At 39.9% G+C, this 16027-nt stretch overlaps 1 protein-coding gene across 4 annotated transcripts in view; it reads left to right on the forward strand.

Annotated features, from left to right (window-relative positions):
* LOC140483843 (microphthalmia-associated transcription factor-like) overlaps positions 1-16027 on the forward strand; it is a 293041-nt gene that overhangs the window by 176074 nt on the left and 100940 nt on the right. The gene's annotated exons all lie outside the window — the stretch shown is intronic.

Consider the following 16027-nt stretch of genomic DNA (forward strand, 5'->3'; position numbering starts at 1 on the left):
ATCTCCACTAGTTGGTCTGCAAAGCATCTAAGTGCTCATCTGGGACCCCTTCTGTGCCCATTGCTTTCCGTGGGTTGACTCCCAGGAAAACTGATTTGATGTCTGCAGTGGTGACTGAGAGAACAGGTGTCCGGCATTGTCGAGGCAGGCGTCACCGTGCCACTGGCATTCTGCTCAAACCGAGCACAGAAAGCATTAAGTGCATCAGGGAGAGATGTTTCTTTGTCCACTATCTTGCTCTGCTTCATTTTGTATCGCGTTATGTTGTTTAGGCCTTGCCATAGGCAGCAGGTGTCTGTTGCAAGGTATGGGCCTCTAACTTGGTGCTGTACTACCTCTTGGCATCCCTGATATCTTTATGGAGGTCATAATCTCGATTTCTTGTATTTGTCTGGGTCATCCGACTTGATTTGAATTGTGGGTAAAGATTTAAGATCCATGAATTCAAATGATTCTGCTTTCGTTAGCTAGCAAACTTATGGTTCAATATTTTGAAAATCTAACATGGTGGTTAATGAATCAATAATGGTTTCAAATACTTAAGTTTAATCTGCTCTCCACTTAAGAACTATAAATTAATTGAAACAAATAGAATATCAAGTTTATAGCAATGTGTATATACAGCCAAGTACTGGATATAATGACAGATACATGTTGGTCAAGGTGGAAATAGAATTTAAGTGCAACCTGTTACTTACATTTTAATCTCCTATCTTAAATTTTGGTCTTGATTTCTTTTCATAAAAGATATTTTCTCTTGTTTTCAAAGAAATAGGCACCTAAGTACTTTGTATTTTGGCCTCTTCATTCAGAAGCCAAGTTTATTTAACGGCACAATTTTTAACACTATGGAAAAAAAACTACAGTACAGCTACAACACTGACATCCACAAGCAATATGGGAAGTTGCATAGGTATGTCCGATCCACACAAAACTGGATAAACCAATCCTGGCCAATTACAACCTCATAAGTCTTCTTTCGGTCATAAGCGACATTATAGTAGAGATTGTTCGTGGTTCTGTCAAGCAGCACTTACTCGGAAATAATTTGCAGCTGCTGAATTCATTATAGCTTAGTCAACTGGAGACAAAAGAGTTAAATTCCAGAAGATGGGTGAGAGTGAATGCCCTTGACTGGGTATGGCTTCAAGGACCAACTGGCAAAGTTGAACTTCATAGGAATCAGGGGAAATCTATTAATCATAGGCATGAAACTAGCATAAAGGAAGATGTTTGTGGTTCAGAGAACAATAATTTTAGTTCCAAGATATTGTTGTAGGAGACTTCGAGAGCGTATCCCAAGTGTATCCATCTTTTGTTCCTTCAATGAATGTTCTTCCAGTACGGGCCAGAAGTTACAGGTGTTCATTGCTAATTGCACAGGTTTCAGTATCTTGTACAGCTCCTCAGATAATTATATAGTTTCTACCCACATACAACAAGACCTAGACAACATTCAGGTTTGTGCTTGTTACAACATGGTAAACCCTTCTGGTTAATGAAACCAACAACACAGAAAACATTTATCCCATGCAGTAATCTGTGAAAATTTGAGAGGCCAAGAAATATTTAAAGTAAAAAATTAACAACTTTATTTCTTAAAGTATGGCAGAGAATAATTAATTAACAACTATTTACAACTCCTTCCTCTAACCTATCTTTTACCTTCCCTTCTGTAATAGTCATCTGATAAAACCCCCGATTAAGATTTGCCAAAATTCAACTTTTCAAAAAAAAACAGCTAGATGTCGGATCATCTTTTCTTCTTAAGGATTTCTGTTTCACAGGTTACTGATTTAAAAGGTACCTTTGTCAGAGAGCTATTCTCCAGGTAGTCTGCCAGTGAAGTTGGCTTGTCAGTTCTCCTCCCAACTATTCAATTTCCCCCAGTCTTTTACTCTCAAAGCATCAGCTTTTAAGTTTGTCAATATATTAAATTCAAACTTGTTTGGAATCTATTTTGTTGTTTCCAGGCAACCAGCTAATCTGGCTTATGACCAAGTGTTATATTGTCACCTTATTCAGAACCCTTGCTGCTGTCAGGTAATTCTGCAAGCTTTTAACTCTCTTAAAGGTACAGTACACCCACATCTTCAAATCACACTTATGAAATGTCAATATTGTTTGTGCCATGCAATAAGCATTTCCAACAAGAGAGGGTCTCACCATCTTGTCTTGACATTCAATGGTATCATGATCATTAAATCCCACAGCATCGACTTCCTGGGAATTGTCATTGAACTAGACTGAATCAGCCATATAAATACTGTGGCTGCAAGATCAGGTCAGGGGTTGGGCATTCTGTAGTGAATAATTAAAGGTCTGGCTCCCCAAAGTCTGTGTACCATCCATGGCCATTGGTCAGATGGATGATGAAATGCTTTCCACGTGGGGGAGGTGCTGGTGGTATTATCAATGAGCTAGTAATACAGAGATCCAGATAATAGGCTGGGGACTAGTTTTGATTCCTGCCCCAGCAGACAATGGAATTTGAATTCAATAGAATTCTGGAATTAAGAATCTAATGATCATCATGAAACCATTGTTGATTGACATGTCTCATCTGGTTTTCTAATGCCCTTTGGGGAAGTTAATTGCCATCCTTGCCCAGTCTGGCCTACATGTAACTCCAGACCCACAGCAATGTAGTTAACTCTTAACTTCTCCCTAGGCAGTTAGAACTGAGCTGGCCCAGTCAGTACATCCCATGAATGTAAAAAAAAATTGTTTGGATGACTTTAGCACCAACAATGGCACAAGAAACTTGACATTCAAATAATTGCAGGTACAATTACAATGTTTAAAAGTAATTTGGATAAGTACAGGAATAGAAAAGGTTTGGAGAGATATGGACCAGGAGCAAACAGATGAGACTAGTTTAGTTTGGGATTTTGGTCGGCATGGACTGGTTGGACTGGAGGGTCTGTTTCCATGCTGTATGACTCTATGACAATACAGCCTGATTAACATTGTGTACACCAATTAAACATTTACTCCGTCCAGTATTGGCACAACGTACGCTATCAGCACGATATACTGTCACATTTTGCCAGGGCTCCCTTAGAAGAGGTAAAGCTGGAAGTAACTTTGGTGGGAAAAAAAGTCAAAACAATGGCACTTTTAAAAGGGAGAGGAACAGTTGCTGCCTTTGCTGTTGAATTCATGTATTGCTAGACATTGGAGTGCATCTGGGAAAATGAACAAACAGTGAAATTCACAACTGATCTTGGAGGATCCTGTTTGGGAGAAGTCACAGCACAGAAACAGCTAAGTAAATAGTTTTAAGTATAGCCTTCCTGTAAGTCTGTAATCGTGAGTAGAGTGGGTTCTTTCTTGAGTATATGTTTTACTGAGACATGTCTGTTGATTAAATTTAAACATATAAGCCATACGTATTAAGATAGCCTGGAGCAGTGTTTTGAAGAGGAATAAGATGGTGCTATTTCCTGGGTCTGCAAATTGGAAGCAAAAATGGCCTTTAGTAGAGTGATATGCTCTACTTGTTGGATGTGGGAGTTTAGGGACAGTTTATGTGTTACTGAGGATTATACCTGCAATAAATTCTGTTGGTTGCGAATCCTATCAGATTGAATAGATTGGTTGGAGCAACAGTTAGAGGCAACGAGGAATTACAAGAGCAAGGGGGTGTGATGGACGGCAGTTATAGGAAGGGAGAAAAGTCGCAGATACAGTCACATAAATGGGTTAACTCCAGGAAAGGTAAGAGAGGTAGGCAGGTAGTGCAGGAATCTTCTGTGGCTATCCCCATTTTAAACAAGTATGTTGGAAAATGTAGGGGGTGATGAATTCTCAGGGGAATATAGCATGGACTCTCTAGTCCAAGGCACAGACAGATGTTTCTGTGGCCAGCAGCAAAAAATCAGAATGGTGTGTTTCCTCCCTGGTGCCATGATCAAGGATGTCTCAGAGAGGGTGCAGAATGTTCTCAAGGGGGAGAGGGCTCAGCAGGGGGTCGTTGTACACATTGGAACCAAAGACAAAGGAAGGGAAAAGGATGAGATTCTGAAGGTAGTATATAGAAAGTTAGGCAGGAATTTAAAAAGGAGGTCCTCAAGAGTAGTAACATCTGGACTATTCCTGGTGCTACGAGCTAGTGAGGGTAGGGGTATAGAACAGATGAATGCATGGCTGAGGAGCTGGTGTATGAGTGAAGGATTCATATTTCTGGATCATTGTAATCTCTTCTGGGGTAGAAGTGACCTGTACAAGAAGGATGGATTGCACCTGAGATAACGAGAGTGCAGAGATAGTATATTCCTGTTAAGGTGTAAGGAAAGGCTGGTAGCTGTAAGGAACACTGAATGACGAAAGAAATTGAGGGTTTGGTTAAGAAAAAGAAGGAAGCATATGTCAGGTATAGACAGGAGAGATCGACTGAATCCTCAAGAGTATAAAGGCAGTAGGAGTATACTAAAGGAAATCAGGAGGGCAAAAAGGGGACATGGGATAGTTTTGGCAAATAGAATTGAGGAGAATCCAAAGGGTTTTTACAAATACAATAAGGACAAAAGGTTAACTAGGGATCAAAGATCAGCACGGTGGCCTTTGTGTGGAGTTGCAGGAGAGGGGGGCGATACTAAACGAGTATTTTGCATCAGTGTGTACTGTGGAAAAGGACATGGAAGATATATAATGTAGGGAAATAGATGGTGACATCTTGAAAAATGTCCATATCACAGAGGAGGAAGTGCTGGATGTATTGAAATGCATAAAAGTGGATACGTCCCCAAGACATGATAAGGTGTACCCTCGAACTCTGTGGGAAGCTAGTGATTGCTGGGCCTCTTGCTGAGATATTTGTATCACCAATAGTCACAGGAAGACTGGAGGTTGGCTAATGTAGTGGCACTGTTTAAGAATGGTGGTACAGACTAGCCAGGGAATATAGACCAGTGAGCCTGACCTTGGCGGTGGGCAAGTTATTGGAGGGAATCCTGAGGGACAGGATGTATATGTATTTGGAAAGGCAAGGACCGATTAGGTATAGTCAACATGATTTTGTGCATAGGAAATCATGTCCCTCAAACTTGATTGAGTCTTTTGAAGAAGTAACAAAGAGGATTGATGAGGGCAGAGTGGTAGATGTGATCTATATGAACTTCAGTAAGGCGTTCGACAAGGTTCCCCATGGGAGACTGATTAGCAAGGTTAGGTCTCATTGAATAAATGGAGAACTGGCCATTTGGAGACAGAATTAGCTCAAAGGTAGAACACAGAGGGTGGTGGTGGAGGGTTGCTTTTCAGACTGGAGGCCTGTGACCAGTGGAGTGCCACAAGAACCTGTGCTGGGTCCACTACTTTTCATCATTTATATAAGTGATTTGGATGTGAGCATAAGAGGTATAGTTAGTAAGTTTGCTGATGACACCAACATTAGAGGTGTCGTGGACAGCAAAGAAGATTACCTCAGATTACAACAGGATCTTGATCAGATGGGCCAATGAGCTGTGAAGTGGCAGATGGAGTTTAATTTAGATAAATGTGAGGTTCTGCATTTTAGGAAAGCAAATCTTAGCAGGACTTATACACTTAATGGGAGTGTTGCTGAACAAAGAGACCTTGGAGTGCAGGTTCATAGCTTGTGAAAGTGGAATCGCACATAGATAGGATACTGAAGAGGGTATTTGGTATGCTTTCCTTTATTGGTCAGAGTATTGAGCACAAGAGTTGGGATGTCATGTTGCAGTTGTACAGGACATTGGTTAGGCCACTGTTGGAATATTGCATGCAATTCTGGTCTCCTTCCTATCAGAAAGATGTTGGGAAACGTGAAAGGGTTCAGAAAAGATTTACAAGGATGTTGCCAGGGTTGGAGGATTTGAACTATAGGGAGAGGTTGAATAGGCTAGGGCTGTTTTCCCTGGAGTGTCAGAGGCTGAGGGGTGACCTTATAGAGGTTTATAAATCATGAGGAGCATGGATAGGGTAAACAGACAAAGTCTGTTCCCTGGGGTGGAGAAGTCCAGAACTAGAGGGCATAGGTTTGGGGTGAGAGGGGAAAGATATAAAAGAGACCTATGGGGCAACTTTTTCACGTGGAGGGTGGTTTATGTGTGGAATAGGCTGCCAGAGGAAGTGGTGGAAGGTGGTACAATTACAGTATTTAAAAGGCATCTGGATGGGCATACAAAAAGGAAGGGTTGGAGGGAATTGGGCTGGGTGTGGGCAGTGGGAACTAGATTGGGTTGGGATATCTGGTCAGCATATACGAGTTAGACCGAAGGGTCTGTTTCTGTGCTGTACATCTCTGTGACTCTATGACTCTACATGTGGACACACCATCTGCAGGTTTTCTGTCGAATCACATACCATTCTGACTCAGAAATGTACTATTGTTCCTCTTGATTGCTATCTCAGAATTCTGAAACTCTGAACCTAACAGCACTGGAGGACTTTCCCTGAACCCCATTGACTATTGTCATTCAAGAAAGCAGGTGAACGCCATCTTGTCAAGCAATTTAGGATGGGTATCAAAAGCTCTCCTTGAACAAGGTGCATGTTAAAAGAATGAATAAAAATAGATACAGAGCCAGCTGACAATTTGTATCATTATTCAAATGGAAATTTAAAAATCAACACTTTTGATAGGTTCATGTGTGCAACTTGCCATTTTGCACCTATTTCACTTGCTCATGACAAACTGGGTATCCCCTCAGTTGTCCGTTTAATTTTCTGAGGTAATATTTACCTGTTGAGTTATCACCTTTTGAAAAGTATCACTAACTCTATCTGATCATGTATTTAATATTCCTTTTGCCCGAAACATCGATTTCGAAGCTACTTGGATGCTGCCTGAACTGCTGTGCTCTTCCAGCACCACTAATCCAGAATTTAATATTTTTCAGTTCTGGCTATTTTGGATAGGCTCATGTCATGAATGATTTAGTGTTTTCCATTTCATGTAAGTGTAACTAAGATGTACACAAAATGGTTTCTGTCCCTGAACAAGAAAACAACTCAGCAATTGTGAATACATTAGATTTCCGAATTAGCATGGGGGAACAAGTATGAAAATAGCTTGGATTGCTTAAGTTCGATGAGGCATAAATTAACAATTTAAACAGTGAGATTGGTTTCTTGCATTAAGATTTGTTTCATTGTTGACAGTATGACAAAAACCATGAAAGAAAGCACTGACAATATCAATAAATTAGTTTGGAACTTGTACCAGATTGATGACTATTTGTGACAGCAAAGGTGACCTACTTAATCCAGAGTGGAAACTCAATGTGTCTAAAAGCTGGTTGGATTGTACAGAAAATAGTATAAAATATAACAGAGAAGATATTTTTACACTGAAGTGTAACTTCAATTCAGAATGAGTGATTGTGATCCACAGAATGGCCTGGATTTCCCAGTATAGCATTCACTAAATAACACTGCAGGAAAAACAGTGGAGCATTTCATGGAATCTGTTGGGAGGCTAAAAGACGTTAAAATTGAACTTTGGCAAGGTTACAAAATGGGCACTAATGGATTAGCCATCTGTTACACACACCGAAGTAAACAGAAAGGTGAGCCATGTATGGTTTAAAATGGGCAGAAAATACATGATCGCTTGTGTTGTGCTATACTGAACTTATTTTTCACCTTAAAAGTCAGCTGCAAACCTTTGTTGTTTTATCTAATGTCGAAACTTCCTCACTTTGCAACCCTCCCAGTTTTGAGTAATTGGGAGATTAGCACTCAAACATCAACTTTGCTGGAATATTCATGTTTGGGTTGCTTTTCTTGGGATCTAAAATCTAGAAGTGAAAAATGTATCAGCTACTGTAAGCTTTTCTTTTGCTGTTACTGAAACGTCAGATTGAGTGTTGAATTGTTCAATGTGATTCACGGTACTTTTCATTTATTATTAGATTTTGGCTGCTTAGGTTTGGTCTTTTCTTTGCCATTACAAAAATAGTATAACTGCAGTCTTTCCTTGATTAGTTCTCTGTATTTGATCTAACAAATTGGCTGAATTTTCAGCAGATTTTTCACATTAGTCAGAGGTTGAAAAATACTTTGCTCTCCATTTTTGAAGTTAAAGCAAGCCAGCTTCTCTGTCTTTGATCAGACATCATGCCTTCTACATGTTTCACTATTGTTTAATAAAGCAAACAAAAATTACATTTTTAGATAAGTTGTTCTCGCATTCTCCTAACCTTCATTTGTACTTGTTTAACCTTGAAGCCTCCCTCCTGAAATCACTGACTCATTCTGGGATTTAGTTCTCCACGTATGTTGACAGCTCAAGGATCTACCTTTATCCCCCAACTCCCAATTTTTTTTCTTAATGACAAGCTGCTGCTTTGGGATATCATCCAAAAACACACATACACAAGCTGCACCTAGCTCACGTTCAGCACCACTTCCCTAACTTCTTCATTGGCCTAGATAGTTCAGATACATCTGACGGAAGCACTGCATGATCTCTTAGAAATCCTGATACACTGACTCCATGGTATTACTTTGAAAGTTTGATGAGCAAACACTCAACGTCTGAAACCGCTTAAAAAAAAAATCCTGAATTCTGAATTGGAGACTTTGAGGATTTGGACTTAGTCTTATGAATAGTTAGACAGGAATTAAAAGCTGCCTTAGCTTCTGGCTTACTGTAAAACAGATCACCACAGAACTCTTTCAACACGATTCCGGCACACCCAAACCTTGGAACCCCTAACCCGAGCCTCTCTCTCAAAGCCTGACCTACCCTCCTTTATTTACTTCTCTTCCATCTTTACCCTTTTGCCCACTTGTCACCCTAATACATTGCCAACCTACCTGCTGCCCAACTCCATCACCTCCCAGAAGGATATTGGATTTGTTGAGCTGACACACTATACTTTACACCATCAGACACTTCCCTGTCACCCTACCTCACTACTCGCTTGGCAGTGTACCCTCTTCACTTGCTTACCTGACAGACTTGCCTTCTTTCTCTGTCAAACAGGCTTTGGATCTTTAAACACCAGAAAATGGCTGTTACTGCTGTAAAAAGTGGGTCATGGTTTGGCCTGCCGTGTTGATTGTGTACTCGCTGAGAGGCGTTACAGATGTTTGAGCCAGAAATACAAGGTCCTGGGAAGGTTTCAGTAGAAAGGAATGGCAGTGCTTTTCCAATGTGGTTGTGTCTCCTCCGAGGATTCATCCCAATGTCTCTGATTTTTTACACTGCTGTCTGACACCTAGCTATGGTGAGCAAACATTTCCTGCAGTTAACTTTTGGGAAGACCAGTATGTGGAGGTACCAATGTTGGAAGTGGGGTGGACAAGGTCAGAAGTCACATGACAATAAGTTATAGTCGAACAGGTTCATTTGAAATCACGGCTCTCTGATAATTGCCCCTTCATCAGGTGAGGTGACTTTACCTGACGAAGGGACAGTGCTCTGAAAGCTTGTGTTTTCAAATAAATCTGTTGGACTATAACCTGGTGTCATGTGACTTCTGGTAAACTCTTCACCACCATCTCCATCCCTTTCACTGACCAGTATCAGAGGTAGAACCAGACATTTTGCAATTTTGGTTTACTATATGACCTTAAAGGGACCTCTGATCATTCCTGCCATTCTTAAGATTACCTAATTCTGGATATGTAATAGTGTCCATTTCCACCCTGCCTTATGTCATCTGCTGCAAATCCCCTTGACTGTGATTTTGACACTTCCAGGCTCAACAAATCCAATATCCTTCTGCATAACCTCCCAACTTGCACTTTCCATAAAGTGAGCTGTGTGGAAACTCAGCTGCCGTACCTTAAATTGTACAAGTTCAGTTGACCCATTTCCTTAGTACTCACTCCTGGTCCAGAAACATCTCCGATTTAAAATGTTATTCTTGTGTTCAAATTCCTCCAAGGCTTTATCCCTCCATATCTCTTTCTTTGTCTCATTTAACCACCCTCTGAGATCTCTCTGGCCTCATATGCATCTCTGAATTCCATTGTTCCCTCATGGATGGTAGTGCTTTCATCTGCTGAAATTGTGGAATTCTCTCCCTAAACCTGTCTGAATGTCTACCTGTCTCTCAATCTACATGCTCCTTAAAATCTGCACCTTTGAACAAGCTTTTGCTCACTTGTTCTTGCATCACCTGGGTCTCTGAGTCAAATGTTTGTCTGAAAGTATGCCTTTGGATGTCTTACTACTTTAAATACACTATATGTTGTGTAACTTATTGGCATTTGAATGATCGCAGGTAAAATGTAGGAATGACATTATAGCCAAGACAAGGACAACTTCATCTGATTAGATTAGATTCCCCACAGTGTGGAAACAGGCCCTTCGGCTCAACAAGTCCACACCGACCCTCTGAAGAGCAACCCACCCAGACCCATGTCTCTACATTTACCCCTGCACCTAACAGTATGGGCAATTTAGCATGGCCAATTCACCTAGCCTGCACATCTTTGGACTGTGGAAGGAAACTGGAGCACCCGAAGGAAACCCATGCAGACGCGGGGAGAATGTGTAAACTCCACACAGACAGTTGCCCGAGGCCGGAAATGAATCCAGGTCCCTGGCGCTGTGAGGCAGCAGTGCTAACCAGTGAGCCACTGTGCCACCCACATGTTCACATTCCTAAATTATTTCAGCAAGAAGAGACATTTGGTGCTTGTTACGGGAAGGAATTTTCTTCCCTCAAGCTCAGGGATTGAGTGAGTTTTAAAAATTTCAATCATATTTGGATTTTTTTTAAAAAAGTATATCTATATATGGTCACAGGTGCTTTTTGGTTCTATACAGTAGCATATCAAGGAAACAGATTCTTTTTTATGTCAACATATACTTTATTCATAAAAATATCTTTATATATGCCCATACATAATCACAAACACAGTTATTGAGTGCAATTATGACACCCTTACCACCACTCTTGCTGGATCTAGGATTTTCCTGAGCTGTCTTCATTACATTTAGCGATTACACTTGTCACATACACTATCCATAGCTTGTTTTCTTAATTTCTGTACATTACTGTTTGAAATGCCTAATTTAAGAACCTGGTATTGGAAAAAAAAGTTCAAAATATTTATTCACCTTGTTAACATTCAGAGGTCTGTATAAATAATTGATATTCTACACATTTGTAAAATTATTTATTACCATACACTGCCAATATCAAATCAATATGAAGACACATTGACTTTTATATACAGTAACTAAAGACGGAGGTAAAGATTTCTTGCAAGTGGTTTTATACAGTTTATAGTTATAAGAACTCTTCAAAAAGAAGTCTTGGCAAATCAAATCTTTGAACTTAAACTTTTTAGCATGGAATCGTTTTTAAATTACTTTGAAAGTATGAACAGGAAATATTTTATTACAGTTAATAGTTAAATGACCAGGTGCACTTCTTTACTCTTTTGTAAAGGGTATAATTGCCATAGACCTATTTGACCTTAGGACTGCTCTCTCATTAGAGTGAGGGTGAGAGCGAGAGAGAGAGATGCCTGGTGGTGATTTAACCTGAGGGTCACCAGACCTCATGCAAGGGGAGAGTTGAGAAGGAGAGTCCTTTATGGTAACCTCAGATGGTGCAGGAATTGAACCCACACTTTTGGCATTATTCTGCGTTGCAAACCAGCCGTCCAGCCAACTGATCTAACCAGCAGTCTCTCTAATGTGGAAATATATGCATAGAGCTTTATCCTTACCGTGAGAACATGAGTTGAGATATACAAGAGGGCCATTGTCATCAAGCAATCCTTAAACTGAAGGTGATCTCATTGATTAACTTTGATGATTCCATGTAAAATGCTTTTAGGAATTCTTCAGATGTGTTGCAATGTTAACAATATTACAGTTGTGTTTTATAATATTGAGATGTTTTTGGACTTTTTCTTTAGAGTTTTGGTAAATGTAGGAAGTTGTCTCACTACTTCTGCAGTCTGCTTGAAATATATCTGGGTGTTTGATTGTTAGAGTTTAAAGAAAAACTGAAATTGTTTCACTGGGAAGAAGACACTTGGAGATGAGTTCACAATGGAATGAATCTACCAAATCTGCAGCAGGGTGGAATTGGTATCAGAGTGCATAGAGTTGTGGTTTAAACTTTCTGTTTACTTCCAAGATGAATGAATGTTTAGTAGCAACATTGGCGAAATTAGCATTTATTGAAGAAAGATAAATGTTTTTTCACCTAATTTTGATGAAGAAGGCAAAAGAGGCCATTTTTGAGATTGTGTAACAGGTTTTCTTACAGTTAGCAGCAATGATGATGATTTGGTAAAAATGGGGGAGAGATGGTCTCTGGTCGAAGAGACACAAATTGCTCCATGGATTCTGGGTGATTTTTTTTATGTCAGGGCAAGTGAGAAGTACATGATTTGAAACAGGCTTTACTGCTGTTGCTAATGTAAAAAAAACACAGTGAAAACGGAGGAAAAGGGCTAGAGACAATCACTCAAAGTTCTTCTTCATTGAAATACAGATCCAGGAATTCAGGAATCCATTCAAAGCTGGGGGCAACTTTGGGCTGTTGGTTATAAGGATTGTAACTTAGGACAATGCAGTTTGTGATGACTGTAGATGTTACTTAGAATTGCCACAAAAAAAGAAACAGCTTATACTCAATATTCATTTGTTATAGTAAAAGTTTTAAAATATGACATTTGAGTTACTCTTTCAACTTTTAATTGGTAGTTTCAATCTCTTTTTAAAATGTATTGGTCTCTATGAAGATCATAATGTTATGAATATAGTACATTTGAAGGAAGCTTTTTTTTTGAATAAAGGACCCTCAAAACTCTGTTTCATCAATATTCTGTCAGTGATTAGTGTAAGGTGAAGGATTCTGCACTGCTTTGAGCACTTCTAAGGGCCTTTGTATAAACTCACAAGACTAGCTGCAGTCAAGAATTTCCAATGGACTAGATTAGCTTTACATTTTCATTCAGATAAATGAGAAATGCCCTGGGAACAAACTCTTCTGTGGAATTCAATGAACATGTACATAATTTATCAACAGAGAACAAATTTTCAGAACCAATTGGTTTCTTGGTCTTTAATCAAAAAGCAATTTTCTAGGTCAAATTGATTTGCCAAGTTTGCCTTTGTTGTGACGTTTCTGACTCTGCATTTTCTGTATCATTAAATAATTCTTTTAACTGTCCTACCAGCATGCTTTTTTTGTTAAAAGCACTTAGGATGGAAGTATTTTCATTCTAAGGATGTGGGGGTGATAGATTTATTATTTTGTATAATGGCCTAGCTTCTCAAAGAATACTGAATGAATATGGAAATTCCCAAAGAGAGATTTTTGTTAAAGTTTAGTTTAATTAAAACCAATGTGCTTGACATGACCAGGTGCTATTTATAGCTCTGAGATAATCATCAGAGCAGCCCTGAAGTGATGGCATACACCCCCACCATCAATGGGGAACCCTGGCCTCTAGCTAACTCAAATGTGGAAGACTCTTTTGGGACGGCAGCAACCACATTGAGAGACCTAATCTGCAATATGTCAAGCTAAAATCACTAAATTGAATAGGGTGTACAAATATAGAACATAGAACAGTTCAGCGCAATATAGGGTCTTCAGCCCTCAATGTTGTGCCAGTCTTTTATCCTACTTTACGATCAAACTGAACTACATACCCTTCATTGTAATATCTTGCATGTTCCTATTCAAGAATCGCTTAAATGTCCCTAATATATCTGACTCTACCATCATTGCTGGCAGTGCATTCCACGCAGTCACCATTCTCTGTGTAAAGAATCTACCTCTGACATCTCCCCTAAACCTTCCTCCAGTCACCTTAAAATTACGCCCACTCATGATAGACATTTCCGCCCTGGGAAAAAGTCTCTGGCTATCCATTGTATTTATGCCTCTCAACATCTTGAACACCTCTCTCAAGTCACCTCTCATCCTTCTTTGCTGTAATGAGAAAAGCCCTAGCTCCCTCAACCTTTCTTCATAAGACGTACCCTCCAGTCCAGGCAGCATCCTAGTAAATCTCCTCTGCACCCTCTCTAAAGCTTCCACATCTTTCCTGCAATGAGGCAGCCAGATTGAACACAATATTCTAAGTGTGGTCTAACCAGGACTTACTTAAGTTGCAGCATAACTTTGTGGCTCTTAACCTCCATCCCCCTGCTAATGAAAGCAAACACACCATATGCCTTCTTAACAACCCTATCAACTTGGCTGGTAACTTTGAAGAATCTATGAACGTGGACCCCAATATCTTTCTATTGCTCTGTGTTGCCAACAATCCTACTTTTAACCCTGTATTCTGCATTCAAAATTGACCATCCAAAATGAATGATTTCACACTTTTCCAGGTTGAATTTAATCTGTAAAATATCAGCCCAGTTCTGCATTCTGTCAATGTCCCTGTGCAACCTACAACAACTTCACCAAACTTGATGTAATCAGAAATTACTAACCCACCCTTCCACTTCTTCATCAAAGTCATTTATAAAAATCACAAAGAACAGAGATCCCAGAACTGTTCCCTATGGAGCACCACTGATCACCGAGCTCCAGGCTGAATACTTTCCATCGACCACTATCCTCTGTCTTCTATGGGCCAGCCAATTTTATATTCAGACAGCCAGATTTCTTTGTATCCCATGCATCATTACTTTCTGAATGAGCCTATCAGGGGGTACCTTATCAAAGGCCTTGCTAAAATCCATGTACACCACATCCACTGCTCTACCTTCATCAATGTGTTTTGTCACATCCTCAAAGAATTTAATAAAGTTTGTGAGGCATGACTTGCCTCTCACAAAACCATGCTGACTATCTCGAATCAAACTATGGTTTTACAAGTAATCATAAATCCTGTCTCTCAGAATCCTCTCCAATACTTTGCTCACCACTGAGGTAAGATTGGTCTGTAATTCCCAGGATTATCCCTATTTCCTTTCTTGAACAAGGAAATAACATTTGCCACCCTCCAATAATCTGACACTACTCCAGTGGACAGTGAGGATGCAAAGATCATCAACGAAGGTGCAGCAATCTCTTCCCTTGCTTCTTGTAGTAACCTAGGGTGTATCCATCTGGCCCAGAGGACTGATCTATCCTTATGTTTTTAAAGATTTTCAACACATCTTCCTTCCTAACATGAACCTGTTCTAGCATCAGTGTGTTTAATGCTGTCCTCAGAAACATCAAGGCCCCTCTCAGTAGTGGATAATGAAGTAAAGTATTCATTAAAAAACCTCTCCTACCTACTCCAATTCCAGGCACAAGTTCCCTCCACTATTCATGATTGGCCCTACCCTCCCTCTGGCCATCCTCTTTTTCCTCAAGTATAAAATGCCTTAGGGTGTTTCTTAATCCTACCTGTCAAGGCTCTTCATACCCCCTTCTAGCTCTTCTAAGTGCATTCTGCAGTTCCTTACTGGCGAATCTTGTAACCCTCGAAAGTCCTGTGTGATCCTTGTTTCCTCAACTTTAAGTAAGCTTCCTTCTTGACTAGATGTTTCACATCCCTTGTCACCCGAGTTTCTTTCAACCTACCATCGCTTCTTTGCCTCAGTGGGACAAACCTGTCCAGCACTATCAGCAAGTGCTTCCTAAACAGCCTTCCATTTCTGTTGTGCATTTCCCTGAGAACATCTATTCCCAAATTAGGTGCCCTACTTCCTGCCTAATAGCATTGTAATTCCCCTCTTCCCCAGTTAGAATTACAAATGTCTAAACAATCATCTACCGAACCCTTGGATCACCACCTGACCTGTATATGGCAGAGCTAAGCATTAGACTTCAGCTATTTTGAAATATATCCAACTGAGAGAAAGCACATCATCTTTCATCCAAAGAGACTGTCTAAGCAGAATATTTATGGCCCAGGGAGTCATTCCAAGAGTATTAAGAGTAAACCATCTAGTGTTGGCCAGGAGAAATTCCCCAAGAAGGATGTTCTTTTAATCAGCTCAGTTTTGAAAATAAAACTGAATTTTTCTTAGGTCATTTCTGTTGCCATCTGCAAATAACCATCTTTATTTATTCTCAATGTGCCATTGTGGGATACAAATTCAAAACCTGTATGGCAACTAATCCAG

Source organism: Chiloscyllium punctatum, chromosome 12, assembly GCF_047496795.1.
Source record: "Chiloscyllium punctatum isolate Juve2018m chromosome 12, sChiPun1.3, whole genome shotgun sequence".
In the NCBI taxonomy this organism is placed as follows: Eukaryota; Metazoa; Chordata; class Chondrichthyes; order Orectolobiformes; family Hemiscylliidae; genus Chiloscyllium; species Chiloscyllium punctatum.